This window comes from Macaca thibetana, chromosome 17 (genome assembly GCF_024542745.1).
Source record: "Macaca thibetana thibetana isolate TM-01 chromosome 17, ASM2454274v1, whole genome shotgun sequence".
In the NCBI taxonomy this organism is placed as follows: Eukaryota; Metazoa; Chordata; class Mammalia; order Primates; family Cercopithecidae; genus Macaca; species Macaca thibetana.
The window spans coordinates 1,661,624-1,674,242 of NC_065594.1; the positions used below are offsets into that span (position 1 = coordinate 1,661,624).

Below are 12,619 nucleotides of genomic sequence, written 5' to 3' on the forward strand. Positions count from 1 at the left end.
GCAACAGCTTAAGGCACCTTCCCATAGTCAGTGTAACACATCACCACCAGCAGCAAATCTGATGAACACTCTTCAACACCTGTGAGTCACTTTCAGAATGAAGTCCAAAATCTTCAGGGTAGGTAGCAAACACTACAAGCCCTCTGTAATCTACAATCTGTCTACCTCTCTAGTTTCCTCCTTTTTTTTTTTTTTTTTTGAGACAGGGTCTTGCTCTGTCGCCCAGCCTGGAGTGCAGTGGTGCAATCTCGACTCACTGCAACCTCCACCTCCCAGGTTCAAGTGATTCTCCTGCCTCAGCCTCCTGAGTAGCTGGGATTACAGGTGTGTGCAACCACGCCAGGCTAATTTTTGTATTTTTAGTAGAGATGGGTTTTCACCATGTTGGCCAGGCTGGTCTCGAACTCCTGACTTCAAGTGAACCCGCCCGCTTCAGCCTACCAAAGTGCTGGGATTACAGGCGTGAGCCACTGCGCCAGGCCCTCTCTAATTTCTTCTGTCATTTGCCCATATTTCTGGTCTAATTATTCTAAACAAATTGTGGTCTCCCAGATGCATCAAGCTGTTTCATATGTGCCATGTACCTTGTCTATTCATCCTTCAAGGCCCGTTTTGAATACTAGCTCCTTTGTAAAGCCTTCCTGAGTCCCTCTTAAGGCAGAGTAGTAGATCACTCCTTTATATCACCACTGATCACTCTTCCATCTTTACCACACCATCTCATTTTTCTTTTTATTTTTTCAATTATTTGTCAATATGTCTGTCTCACCTTACTGGACTAAATGCTCCTTGAAGTGTGGAATCATGTCTTAGAATAGTTAACAACCCTGCAAGTTATCATTAGCTCCATTTTACAGATAAGTAAACTAAGGCTCAAAACAATTAAATGACCTTCCTAAGGTCACAGAGCTAGTATATGTAGTATAGAAGGGATTTGAACTAAAAGTCTGTTCAGACTACTGGTAAGGATGAAAACTTGATAATACACTGTGTTATCACCCTCCTCCAAGTAGAGAATCCGAATTTAAAATCACATCTAGCTAACAGTTTCCAGTGGCTGTCTCTTCCAGCCTCTCACTAAGATATTCAGGGAACAACAAAATTGCTTCATATAAAAACAAAGCTAGGCCGGGCACAGTGGCTCACGCCTGTAATCTCAGCACTTTGGGAGGTTAAGATGGGCGGATCACTTGAGGTCAGGAATTCGAGACCAGCCTGGCCAACATGGTGAAACCCTATCTGTACTAAAAAATGCAAAAATTAGCCAGGTGTGGTAGCACGCACCTATAGTCCCCACCTACTTGGGAGGCTGAGGCAGGAGAATCGCTTGAACCCAGGGGGCAGAGGGTGCAGTGAGCAAGACTGCACCACTGCACTCCAGCCTAGACAACAGAAATAGACTCTGTTGCAAAAAAAAAAAAAAAAAAAAAAAACAACCAACCAACCAACAATGGCCTAGAATCGTTTCTTCACAGAGGACTTTGCTGACCACAGAATGGGTTAAATAAATCTCGGTACATAATCCCACACCACTTTATACTTTCCCTTTCATAACACCCCTGACACTTGCAATTACTGGTTTACAGTTCATAGTTCCTTCTAGGATTTTTTCCTGAAGGTACAGGACATGACTTTTTCATTAGCCTCTGAAACAGTGTACAGCATGGAACAAGCTCTCAATATTTGCTAACGGCACCTCTAACTATAGAGACAAAGACATGGCTCGGGACAGCAATCTGTAGAACCTCTCACAGCGAGACAAGGCTATTCCATTTTAAGGGGATCCCAAAATATTTTTTTCTTTGTTTTGTTTTGTTTTTGAGACAGAGTTTTGTTCTGTCACCCAGGCTGGAGTGAAGTGGCGCGATCTTGGCTCATTGCAACCTCCAACCCCTGGGTTTAAGCAATTCTCCCGCCTCAACCGCCCGAGTAGCTGAGATTACAGGTGCACACCACTACGCCTGATTAATTTTTGTATTTTTAGTAGACACAGGGTTTTGCCATGTTGGCCAGAATGGTCTTGATCTCCTGACCTCGTGATCCACCGCCTTGGATTCCTAAAGTGCTGGGATTACAGGCATGAGCCATCATGCCCAGCCCCAAAATATGTTTTATAAAAATTCTTTTGATGACAAAACCAAGCTTACAAAAACTATTAGGGCTGGGCATGGTGGCTCATGCCCGTAATCTCAGCACTGGGAGGCTGAAGTGGGTAGATCACGAGGCCAGGAGTTCAAGACCAGCCTGGCCAAGATGGTGAAACCCCATCTCTACTAAAAATACAAAAAATTGGCCGGGCGCGGTGGCTCAAGCCTGTAATCCCAGCACTTTGGGAGGCCGAGACGGGCGGATCACGAGGTCAGGAGATCGAGACCATCCTGGCTAACACGGTGAAACCCCGTCTCTACTAAAAAAAAAATACAAAAAACTAGCCGGGTGAGGTGGCGGACGCCTGTAGTCCCAGCTACTCGGGAGGCTGAGGCAGGAGAATGGCGTGAACCCAGGAGGCGGAGCTTGCAGTGAGCTGAGATCCGGCCACTGCACTCCAGCCTGGGCGACAGAGCGAGACTCCGTCTCAAAAAAAAAAAAAAAAAAAAAAAAAAAATTACCCAGGCACAGCAGCATGCGCCTATAGTCCCAGCTACTCAGGAGGCTGAGGCAGGAGAGTCGCTTGAACCTGGGAGGCGGAGGTTACAGTGAGCCAAGATCGCGCCAATGCACTCCAGCCTAGGTGAAAGAGTTAGACTCTGTCTCAAACAACAACAACAACAACAACAACAACAACAACAACAAAAACCTATTAGGCATACTAAATGTTTATACATGATTTTTTAAATGTAAGAAATGTCGTATTTCAACCTTGTCAATGACACTAATCTCATTTAGAGACAATATTAATTCATGGTTTTTTGTGAACATGAGGGCTGGCTATGTCCTATTCTTCACTTCATTGCCTTCTTGCCTGTCTCCCACTTATTGAGCCTGAAAATGTCAGATACTCACTTTATCAGTATACTTGTATCTACTATGGCTACGGGATCCAGTTCTTGCAAAAGGTACATCTTGAGGGAGGGAAAAACTGTCACTGGGAAAAATTTGTTTTGCCCTCCTTAACAAGTGAGAAGCATGTGACAAAGAAGCTCTATTATTTCCTTTATCCTGTTTTAGCTTTGAATTCTTGTAATGTGAGGATGTGCTGTCTGAATGTGCAACTGTCAACTTTCAACCTTGATGGGCCAGTTACATGCTGGATATAGAATTCTGGGTTGACAGTTCTTTCCACTCAGTACTTTAAATATGTACTACTTCCTTCTAAATTCCATGGTTTCTGATGACAAATCTGCTGTTACTCTGTTTTTCCCCTATAGGTAAAGTGTCCTCACTGTTTTCAAGATTTTATATTTAGTTGTCAGAAATTTGGTTATAATGTATGTTGGAGTGGATTTCTTTGGGATTTTTCTGTTCAGAGTTTGCTGAACTTCTTGAGTTCTTCTTGAGTATGTCCTTCACCAAGTTCAAAATTTTAAACTATCATTTCTTTGAATACCTTTTCAACCATATCGTCTTTCTTCTCCCCTGGGACTCTGATGGTACAAATATTAGACCTTCTAAAAATAGTCCCACAAGTCCCTGATGATTTGTTCATTTTTATTTTTCAGTATATTTTCTCTCTTTTGTTCAGACTGGGTAATTTCTAATGTTTTATCTTCAAGTTCATTCATTTTTTTCCTCTGCCCTCTCCGTTCTGCTGTTGACTTTTCAAAATTTTGGCTATTGTATTTTCAGTTTAAAAATCTCCATCTGGTTCTTTACGTCTTCTGTTTCTTTGTTGAGAATTATATTTTTTCATGATTCAATTGCAAATTGAATCATTTTAAAGATAGCTGCATTAAAGTCCTTGTCAGGTAATTCCAACATCAGTGGCTTTTTAGGTTTAGCATCTATTGTCTTTTCTCATTTAGTTTTCCTGGTTCTTGGTATTGCACCCTGAATGTTTTGAGACTCTAGATCTTATTTAAATTTGTTTTTGCAGGCCTCCTCTGACTCCACACAGTGGGAGATGTGGGAGCACCACCTTGTTGCCATCAGGTGAGAGTACAAGTCCCGGCTCCCCGCTAGGCGTCTGCGGACATATCTTGGCTGGGAATGGTAGAGGTGCCTCCTTAGTGCTTCCCACATAGCCTCCATTGACACCATGAGAGGGCACTTGGTACTGTTTGGGGTGGGGGGATGGAAGGCACACATCATTACTGCCCAGTGGGAATGAAAATCTAGGCTCCTGACTAGCGCTTCACCTTTTCTGATACTATCCCAGCAGGAATGTTGGGGAAGAGACACAGGAGGGGGTCCTGTTACAGCTGGGCAAGGTGGGGAAGTCTTAAGCTCAATACTCAGTCTTTGTTGGTGAGAGTGGGGGTGGAGCACAGTTTGTCTTTGTTTTTGGCTACAGTAGGGCAGTTATTGTCTACAAGTTTTCTGTCTTACTAGGTTGTCCCTTTCCTGGCTTGACTAATGAAAATGGTTTTCTAGGGTTTGTTTTGGTCTGTATTAACTGGTGTTTCCAGGTTGACAGCTTCTCTAGCACATATATGAAGAAAAAATAAATCTAGGGAACATACCACCATGTTATTCCTCAGGTCGCAAGGTCCCTAGCTGATCTGGCTTCTTCTTGCTACCTTTCAGAGTCTTCTCAGGTTTGTTTTCTGTACATTTTCCAGGGATTTTAGCTGTACTTACTAAGAAAAGGAAGAAGAGTCTCTATTTCATCTTGTCTCAGAACTGGAAGTCCCTGCTTTTTGTCCTACTGCCCAATAGCATCTGTTATAAGGAGGTGCGACAACTTCTTTATCCATTAATCAGTTCATAGACACGTGAGTGATTTCACCTTTTTGTCTATTATGATTACTCGTGTATTCACCAAATCTTTGGGTGGACATAATATTTGTGTACTTGTCCATTTTCACGCTGCTGATAAAGACATACCCGAGACTGGGAAGAAAAAGAGGTTTCATTGGACTTAACAGTTCCACATGTCTGGGGAGGCCTCAGAATCATGGCCGGAGGCAAAAGGCACTTCTTACACAGTGGAGGCAAGAGAAAATGAGGATGCAAAAGCAGAAACCCCTGATAAAACCATCAGATCTCGTGAGACTCATTCACTACCCCGAGAACAGTGTGGGGGAACCACCTCCATGATTCACATGATCTCCCACTGCGTCCCTCCCACAACAACGGGAATTATGGGAGTACAATTCAAGATGAGATGTGGGTGGGGACACAGTCAAACAATATCAGTTTTTATTACTTAAGTAAATATCTAAAAACGGGATTGCTGGGTCTGATGTTAAAACATGTGCTGAACTTTACCGGGAACAGCCAAACTGTTTTCAAAGTGGCTGTATTTGGCACAAAATGTTTGGCACTTCCACTTACAATGGATCAGAGTTACAGTTGCTCCACATCCTCACCAACGCTTAGAACTGACAGTTTTTAAAATTTAGCTGTTCCAAAAAATATGCAGTGGTATCTTCATTGTGCTTTTGTGTTTTCCTAATAACTAATGATGTACAGCATCTTTTCATGTGTTTATTAACAATCAGTATCCCTTATTTGTGAAGTTATATGTTCAATGGTGCCCCTCTTTTAACTGTATTGCTTATTGAGTCATGAGTTCTTTATATATTCTGGATATAAATCTTGATATGTATGTGCCAATATTTTCTCCTAGTCCATAACTTGCCTCTTTATATTTTTAAGTGTCTTTTGAAGAGCACAAACTCTTAATTTTGACGAAGTCTTAATTTATCAATTTTTTTCTTTTATCATTCATGCCTAGGAAATCTTTGCCAGCCTATGAAAGTCACAGTTTCTTATATGTTTTCTTCTAGAAGTTTTATAGGTTTTATATTTAGGTCTGTAATATATTTTTCATTTTATTTCATTTCATATTTTTATTATTTTTGAGATAGAGTCTTGCTCTCATTTTATTTCATATTTTATTTTATTATTTTTGAGAGAGAGTCTTGCTCTGTCACCCAGGCTGGAGTGCAGTGGCACGATCTCAGTTCATTAAAACCTCCACCTTCTGAGTTCATGCCATTTTCCTGCCTCAGCCTCCCAAGTAGCTGGGACTACAGGCATACATCACATTTTTTTTTTTTTTTGAGACGGAGTCTCGCTCTGTAGCCCAGGCCGGTGTGCAGTGGCGCGATCTCGGCTCACTACAAGCTCTGCCTCCTGGGTTCATGCCATTCTCCTGCCGCAGCCTCTCGAGTAGCTGGGACCACAGGCGCCCACCACCATGCCTGGCTAATTTTTTTTGTATTTTTTAGTAGAGATGGGGTTTCACCATGTTACCCAAGATGGTCTCGATCTCCTGACCTCGTGATCCACCCGCCTTGGCCTCTCAAAGTGCTGGGATTACAGGCGTGAGCCACGGCGCCTGGCCGATGCCTGGATTTTCACTGGCTGAACTTACAGATCAATTTGGGGAGAACTAATGTCTTTGGAATATTGTCTTACAGCCCATGACCATGGCGTAGCTCTTCATTTTAGATTTTCTCTAACACACAGAACCTTGCACATATTTTGTTAGATTTATCCCTAAAATATTTCATGTTTCTGGTGCTATTATAAACAGCATTTCTAAAAATTCCAATTTTAATTACTCATTGCTATAGAATACTATTTAGAAATGTTTTAGTTTTGTTTATTGACCTTGTGTGCTGGCTAAATTCACTTTTTGGTTCTAGTAGCTTGTTTGCAGATTCTTTGGGATTTTCTACACAAATGACTAGTAATCAACAGGGTTTGTTTTCCTTTCCTTCGTGTGTGTGTGTGTGTGTGTGTGTGCGTGTGTGTGCATGCCATTTTAAAAGGAAGATAAAATACCTGGTAAGTTTATACTGATATTTCCAATTAAAATCAAAGTCTACGGGGTTTTTACTTAACATCTTCTATCTCACATTGGTATCTCCTTTTTCCATTGAGAATTCTGGTTCTCAAGGACACAAGGGATGAAGAACTGTAATATCCCATACTGCTTACCCCATAATCTCAAGATAATGACACCAATAACACTGCCAGTAATATGATTACTTAAAAGTTTGAATAATGTTTTCACATAGTCCCTCTCCATTCTCTAGTAGCTGTGCTGTATCTACACTGTGAAAGCGTACAGTATCCATGACAAACATTATTCCTCATTTAGTCTTAGTCTTGGGTCTACAAGAAAATAAATATAATAAATATTGAATGCTCATATTAGAGTTTAATTTATATCTCTGCAGTCAATTTGGTTGTCTGAAGCTCACTCTCATTCTCTAGCAAACTAGTTTTGCTACAGATACTGTTCAAGTTCTGTTTTTATGCAGTGATTTGGAGTGACTCAAAAATAATGCACTATTACCATCATCTTCCCTAAATCCATATGATGATGACTTTTTGAAAAGATCAGGCCAGATGTCTTGTGAAATGTCCTACAAATTCTAGAAATCACTACCCATTAGCACACAGAGACATTCCTTTCTTTTTTAAAGCACTGCACAATGTTCCATTGTGTGGATATTCCAGTTATACAATCAGCCTTCTATTGAAGGGCATCTGTGTTGTCTCCAATCCTTTGCTACTACAATGTTGCAATAAATAACCTTGTGCATGTGCTGTTTATTTGTGGAAGTTTATCTTCAGTGTAGATTCCTAATAGTGGAATTACTGAACCATACGTAAATCTTTCCACCATGTGTTTAGCTGTTTGCAAAAAAACTTTTATAAGGGTTGTATCATTTTATACTTCTACCAGCAATGAATGAGACTGACTGTTTCTCTGCAGTCTACTGGATGAAGTTTTCAAACTTTTGGTATGGCAGGGTAATTTTAACTCGTATTTATCTTGTAAGTGAGGGTCAGTATCTTTTCTTTATGTGTCATTTTCATTTTTTCCCCTGTGAAACATCTGCTTATTGGTTTTTGTTTGTTTGTTTGTCTTTTCTATTGGGCTTGGTGATTCTGAGATATTGTTAGAGGCTTTCCCATTGCCTTAAGATCATCCACCCATATGTTCTTCTAATGCTTTAATGTTTTCAGTTTTTACATTCATTCTTGGTCCCTGTTGAAATGACCAATTCCAGCGGCAGGAAAAGTAAGAAACAACACTGAAATATGGTGCCAGAAAGAAAGGAAGTACTAAAAACAACGAGGACACATGAAAGCACACAGAAACAAGATGGAAGGGGCACCTACTGGCCAAATCTGGGACAAACTGAACAATACAATAAACATCAGATTATAACTCACAAAATAGAATTTGCTGGTGCATGCTGATATATGTGAGTGAATCAATAAATAAGTAAATGGGAGAAGGATAATATCTTCCATATGGTAGAATTCTAACTAGTAAATGTAGAAGAAATCATGGAATTAGAAAAACACCATTTGGGCCAAGCGTGGTGGCTCAAGCCTGTAATCCCAGCACTTTGGGAGGCCGAGACGGGCGGATCACGAGGTCAGGAGATCGAGACCATCCTGGCTCACACGGTGAAACCCCGTCTCTACTAAAAAATACAAAAAACTAGCCGGGCGAGGTGGCGGCACCTGTGGTCCCAGCTACTCGAGAGGCTGAGGCAGGAGAATGGCGTGAACCTGTGAGGCGGAGCTTGCAGTGAGCCGAGATCGCGCCACCGCACTCCAGCCTGGGCCACAGAGCGAGACTCCGTCTCAAAAAAAAAAAAAAAAAGAAAGAAAGAAAAACACCATTTGGCAACCAGCACAGTAATAACTGTTTCAAGCAAGAAGTCTCAATAGATGCTAAAAGAAGTAAGTGAAAGTAATGACAAACGGATTATTCACAGGGTTTCAAAATGTCTCCCAATAAGAAATGACTCAGGTTGGGTTCTCTGGAATCAGATGTTGAGATAGAGTTTGGGGTGCAATGTATTTACTAGGGACCAGCATATGTGAAAGGAAGGGGGAAGAGGTATAAGAGGGCTAAGGGAGCAATCTCACTGCAATGTAGGCCTAGCCTCAGCAACTGGCAGGGAGCTGTGAAGTGGGCAGTCCCACCCCACCTCACTCAGGCATTGTGTGCAAGCTGCACCAGGAAGGGTGTGACCCTGGATGATATGAGTCACACTGAAAGTGCTGGAAGCTATCTGCTGACTGCACTGACCAAAACTACGCAACAAGTCCTTCCTCAAAAAGGAATCCGTGTGAGGTGGTGGTCTAACAGAATATTAATTACAAAGAAACACTATACCTTTACAGAATGGAGAAACATAACACACACAACCTTAGGTGTTGATCAATATTAACGGTCTCCAAAATGTTACAATGACACAGCATTACTTCCGTGATATTCTTGCTGAAAACACATAGGCACATCTCACCTCATAAGGTGCTTCCATTTATTGTGCTTTGCAGACATTGTGTTTTTTACAAATTGAAGGTTGTGGCAACCCTGCATTAAGCAAGTCTACCTGTGCTATTTTTCCAACACTTTCTGCTCACTTTGTGTCTCCATGTCACATTTTGGTTAATTCTCACAGTATTTCAACCTTTTTCATTATCATAATACCTGCTCTGGTGCTCTGTGAGGTTACTATTTTAATTGTTTTGGAGTACCACCAACTGCATCCATATAAGATGGAAAACTTGCTGGGCGCGGTGGCTCAAGCCTGTAATCCCAGCACTTTGGGAGGCCAAGACGGGCAGATCACGAGGTCAGGAGATCGAGACCATCCTGGCTAACACAGTGAAACCCCGTCTCTACTAAAAAATACAAAAAACTAGCCGAGCGAGGTGGCGGGCGCCTGTAGTCCCAGCTACTCTGGAGGCTGAGGCAGGAGAATGGCGTAAACCCGGGAGGCGGAGCTTGCAGTGAGCTGAGATCCGGCCACTGCACTCCAGTCTGGGCGACAGAGCGAGACTCCATCTCAAAAAAAAAAAAAAAAAAAAAAAGATGGAAAACTTAATAAATGTGGTTTTTCTATCACTCCATTGACCAGACATTCCTCTATCTCTCCCCCTCTCCTTGGGCCTCCCTATTCAACAATACTGTAATCAAGCCAATTAATAATCCTACAATGGCCTCTAAGTGTTCAAGTGAAAGGAAGAGTCACACACCTGTCACTTTAGATCAACAGCTAGAAATGACTAGGCTTAGTGAGAAAGACATGTTAAAAACCGAGACAGGCGAAACGCTAGGCCTCTTGGGCCAAAGTTAGCCAAGCTGTGAATGCCAAGGAAAAGTTCTTGAAGAAAAATAGAAGTACTACTCCAGCGAATAGATGAATAAGAAAGTGCAACAACGCTGATACGAAAGAAGTTCGAGTGTTCTAGACAGAGGATCAAACCAGCCACAGACCGCACCCAGCTGCTTTATTGAATATTTTAAGCCCACTGTTGAGACCTACTGCGTTCAGAAAAAAAGATTCCTTTCAAAATATTACTGCTCATTGAAAATGCACCTTGCCACCCCAAGGGCTCTAATGGAGATGGACAAGGAAATTCATGTTGTTTTTATGCCTGCTAACACACCTATTCCGCAGCCCACGGATCAAGGAGTCACTTCAACTTTCAAGTCTTTTTTTTTTTTTTTTTGAGGCGGAGTCTCGCTCTGTCGCCCAGGCTGGAGTGCAGTGGCCGGTTCTAAGCTCACTGCAAACTCCGCCTCCGGGTTCCCGCCATTCTCCTGCCTCAGCCTCCCAAGTAGCTGGGACTACAGGCACCCGCTGCCATGCCCAGCTAGTTTTTTGTATTTTTAGTAGAGACGGGGTTTCACCGTGTTGGTCAGGATGGTCTCGATCTCCTGACCTCGTGATCCGCCCACCTCGGCCTCCCAAAGTGCTGGGATCACAGGCGTGAGCCACCGCGCCTGGCCTTCAAGTCTTATTATTTATTTAAGAAATACATTTCGGGCCGGGCGCGGTGGCTCAAGCCTGTAATCCCAGCACTTTGGGAGGCCGAGACGGGTGGATCACGAGGTCAGGAGATCGAGACCATCCTGGCTAACCCGGTGAAACCCCGTCTCTACTAAAAAATACAAAAAACTAGCCGGGCGAGGTGGCGGCGCCTGTCGTCCCAGCTACTCGGGAGGCTGAGGCAGGAGAATGGCGTGAACCCGGGAGGCGGAGCTTGCAGTGAGCTGAGATCCGGCCATTGCACTCCAGCCTGGGCAGCAGAGGGAGACTCCGTCTCAAAAAAAAAAAAAAAAAAAAGAAATACATTTCGGGCCGGGCGCGGTGGCTCACGCCTGTAATCCCAGCACTTTGGGAGGCCGAGGCGGGCGGATCACGAGGTCAGGAGATCGAGACCATCCTGGCTAACACAGTGAAACCTCGTCTCTACTAAAAATGCAAAAAAAATTAGCCGGGCATGGTGGCGGGCACCTGTAGTCCCAGCTACTCGGGAGGCTGAGGCAGGAGAATGGTGTGAACCCAGGAGGTGGAGCTTGCAGTGAGCCCATATCATACCACTGCACTCCAGCCTGGGCAACAGAGTGAGACTCCGTCTCAAAAAAAAAAAAAAAGAGGCCGGGCACGGTGGCTCAAGCCTGTAATCCCAGCACTTTGGGAGGCCGAGACGGGTGGATCACGAGGTCAGGAGTTCGAGACCATCCTGGCTAACACGGTGAAACCCCGTCTCTACTAAATAATAATACAAAAAACTAGCCGGGCGAGGTGGCGGGCGCCTGTAGTCCCGGCTACTCGGGAGGCTGAGGCAGGAGAATGGCGTAAAAACCCGGGAGGCGGAGCTTGCAGTGAGCTGAGATCTGGCCATTGCACTCCAGCCTGGGCGACACAGCGGGACTCCGTCTCAAAAAAAAAAAAAGAAAAAAAAAAAAAAGAAATACATTTCATAAGGCTATGGATGCCACAGTGATTCCTCTGATGGATCTAGGCAAAGTACATTGATCACCTTCTGGAAAGGATTCATCATTTCTAGATGCCATTAAGAACACTCATCTTGACCACGGTGAAACCCCGTCTCTACTAAAAATACAAAAAACTAGCCGGGCGCGGTTGTGGGCGCCTGTAGTCCCAGCTACTCGGGAGGCTGAGGCAGGAGAATGGCGTGAACCCGGGAGGCAGAGCTTGCAGTGAGCCGAGATCGCGCCACTGCACTCCAGCCTGGGCGACAGAGCGAGACTCCGTCTCAAAAAAAAAAAAAAAAAGAACACTCATCTTTCATGGGAGGAGGTCAAAATATCAACATTCACAGGAGTATAGAAAAAGCTGATTCCAGTCCAAGATCATGGATGACACTGAACAGTTCAAGACTTCAGTGGAGGAAGGGACTGCAGATGTGGTGAAAACAGCAAGAGAAGCAGAATAAGAAACAGAGCCTGAAGATGTGATGGAATTGCTGCAACCTCCTGATAAAACTTGAACAGATGAGGAGTTGCTTTTTATGGAAGAGAAAACTTTTTTTTGACATGGCATCTACACCTGGTGAAGATACTGTGAACACTGATGAAATGACAAAAACGATTTAGAATATTACATAAACTTAGTTGATAAAGTATCAGCAGGGTTTGAGAGGACTGACTCCAATTTCTGAAAGAAGTTCTACCGTGAGTAAAATGCTATCAAACAGCATCACATGCTACAGAAAAATATTGTGA

The 12,619-nt window shown here is 43.2% G+C and overlaps 1 protein-coding gene across 6 annotated transcripts in view; it reads right to left on the reverse strand.

The window, feature by feature from the left end:
- The window catches only part of ZDHHC20 (zinc finger DHHC-type palmitoyltransferase 20), an 89,659-nt gene that overhangs the window by 58,035 nt on the left and 19,005 nt on the right, over nucleotides 1-12,619 (reverse strand). The window lies entirely within an intron of this gene.